This window comes from Coptis chinensis, chromosome 3, assembly GCF_015680905.1.
Source record: "Coptis chinensis isolate HL-2020 chromosome 3, ASM1568090v1, whole genome shotgun sequence".
Classification (NCBI taxonomy): Eukaryota; Viridiplantae; Streptophyta; class Magnoliopsida; order Ranunculales; family Ranunculaceae; genus Coptis; species Coptis chinensis.
Genome location: NC_141458.1, coordinates 1,924,464 through 1,927,714, shown reverse-complemented (window position 1 = coordinate 1,927,714; position 3,251 = coordinate 1,924,464).

The window sequence follows — 3,251 nt, the reverse complement described above, 5'->3', positions numbered from 1 at the left end:
GGTTGACACTTTGACCCTGTTGTGTTGGGTTGCCTCGATCCTATGCCAGTCACTCGCTCCACCAATATTTTTGGAGCGCATTAAATATAGGTTTTCGTATGAGATTTCCCGTAAGCTTATTATAAGCACTAAGCATGGTTTTGCTTTCTTCCTTCTGTGTGTGTGTGTGTGCCAGGTTTGAGAGAGGGAGGGAGGGGGAGGGGAACAAGCTTGCCGTTAGTATGGTGGACCTTGGTCTTGAGAGATGATTAGACAACTGTTAGTTTGGTTTGGTTGCCTCTACGTTCATATAAGTTGTGATTGGTTTGCCTCGACCTCCTGTTGAATTACCTATTTTTTTGGAGGACTTTAAATGTTGGCTTGGCCAATCAGAATCCCTTTCGCATTACTGTAAGCAAGGTTTTCTTTCCTTCTAAAACACATAATAAGTTGCAACCACAAATTTTGAATCACAAATGAAAAATGATGATTTTCCAACGTTTAAGCACTTCATTTTTGGAATGCTGCAGTTTTAAATGAGTTATTCATAAATTTATGGAAATCGGCTGTTGTTAGTGTCAAAATAATGAAAATAAATTTCTTAAGCAAATATGAAAAAAGATAAATATTTTCTTTTACTGTTATAGTATTCTATATACTAGATTATCATTATTTTACTGAAAAGATTCATTTCCGTGTATCTCACAGCATTGCACTCTAAAGTATCTCACAGAGATTTACTTAGAGTATGTCGAGTTAAAAGTGAAGATTTTGATGGAAATTTAAGTCGTGAAGGTACTATTTTGGATGAGTAGACTTTAGAGCGGGACTTGCAGATTGCTATCGACGAAGAGAACTATGCACAAGCTGCAAAAAATCGGGGATAGTCTTCGTTTTCTCAAGAGGATAGCAAGGCTTTAGGTTTTGGCGACAAATGCTCGCTTTTATAACTGTTTTCGGGGAAAGGGATCTTCTTGGAATGCAAGCACTCTAGGCAAAAGGGACAATGTTTGTTGTGTGCATCCTGGTGTGAGTGGAATATCTGGTTACAGAAGATGCTGTTCTCTGGCAACACCTCTCAAATCCCTCCCCATCTTTTGCTAAGGAACTTCGGGAAAAGATATTCGATAACACCACCTTTCCTTCTAAGTACTATATGAGCAGGTTGAGACAGAAAACTGAAGATATACAAAACCATTTTTCATAGGTTTTGATAATATCTTTCCTTCTATGTGCAGTGGTGTGTGAATGAAATAAAGGTTAGACCATTTTTCTACAAGTATAGTGGACCTACTTTGGAAGTGGAGGCTCTCTGTCACACGTGGTTGGCGTCATTCTGTGGTGATTGTAGTATAATGTTCGAACTCCGGCTGATCCCCATTGGATCAATTATAAGAAAGACATGGCAACTCGGCAGGTGGTTATGAGGGCCAAGTATAAGACTTCAGTAAAGGATCCTGGTGTTCAGGGCGTGCTTATAATCATGGAAGACAAATTTTCATTTACACCTGATGATCTTACGTAATCTGTGAAACTTAATGTTGGGGTCGGCTCAATTCAAAAGCACCAGTTTATGAAGGAAGGAAACCACAAACAAGCCCTTCTAAATCTTACAATAGATCCTTCTATTAAGGTGGGAGGTTGCATTTTTGAGTTTGAGAAGTTCTCTGAGAGCAATGTTTGCCGTGATTTTGTGAGCAAAGTCCTTACTAAGCTTCAAGCTACCAAATCATCTGAGAAGGATCCTACACCGGTTTCTAAGAAATCTGGTGATGAACAACTTATCTTCTTTGAGATGGAACTTGAATGAAGGCGCTTCAAGAGGATAGTAAACCGCAGAAATTACATAAGCAATTTGTCATCGGTGGTGTGTTGACCTAAATCAATTCGGGCAACAAGAAAGGAGTTGCTTGCTTCTGGCGATGTCAAAAGGCTCCAAAACAACAAATGGGATTTAAAAGTGCTATGATTGCGGATGTCGGACCATTGGATCGATGGCGAGCAAAAAGTCACATTTAACTTGACCCCAGAGATCATCCATCAGATTTTTGCTGAAAACCAACAGTTCAAGATTTGTATTTACAAAACCCACATATTTGTTGGTTGTTAGTGTATTAGACAGGCGACACATAAATTAAAACAGTTACAGAGATGGCGTTTTTGTGCCTGGTTTTAGAAGAGCCGGACTCTCTCATTTTTTTGTTTAGGTTTTTCGCTTCCTTCTAATATTTGGTGCCTGTGGAATGTTTTGATGACAAGATGAAATAGCTGGAGAGCATCTGCAACCCCATCATTGCAAAGATGTACCAAGGAGCCGGTGCGATATGGGTGGTGCTTTGGTATGGATGAGGATGGTCCTTCGTTGGTGGAAGCGGTCGGCCCCAAGATTGAGGAGGTCGACTAATTGGATCGTCCCCATTATTTGATCTATCGGTTTTATTTCAAGATCTTGAAACATTTTGATTTCTGGTGATGGCCTTCTGTTTTTATTGGCCATTAATTTTGTTTGACGGATGCATTTCTCTTCTTTTCTTAGGTATAAGATTTTTGTTTTCTACAACTCTATTACTTTTTGTTTTTATGAGCACTGTCTGGTATTTTGCTCTGCAGTAGTTTTGCCTATATGCTTACCATGATTATTAGTTGTAGAAAGATAATGAATTTAATTTGAACTTTTTTTGGAGAAAGATAATATCATATATGTTAGTTGTAGAAAGTGCGTTTGTCACCAATAACTATAAGATGGGGCAGGGCTGCAGGATGCCAAACAAGGCCTTTGTTATTCGAGTATAATAGTCCACCTCGATTATAAAAAAAATACAAATATTTGATAGTCGTAGTACTATTTGTTTATACGATGCATAGGTTAAAACCCCATTATAATACATCTTCTATTGTTATACTCATGATTGACTATGAATACTGAGTAGTTGAGAATGCTCTCAGTGAAACACGTCAGCCCCCTTTTTACTCTAATAAAGACATGTCACCCTCTGCAGAAAAAAAACAAAACAAATCCACGCCATTTTCAATTGTTCGTAAAAAAAACCAAAAAAATAGAAAGTATAAAAGAAAAACATCTCTCTTCCTCTTATCTCCATTCTTAAACAAAAAGAAACCTGAAAAGTGAGAGCTCTCCAAAGTAGTAACTCAGGAACCTAACTTACTGCAAGGATATCAAGGTTTGAGAGCTTGCAATCTCTTTAAAAAAAATAAAAAAACATAAACTCTTCAAACAAAGTATGCAATGAATCATTAGCTATCAATATACA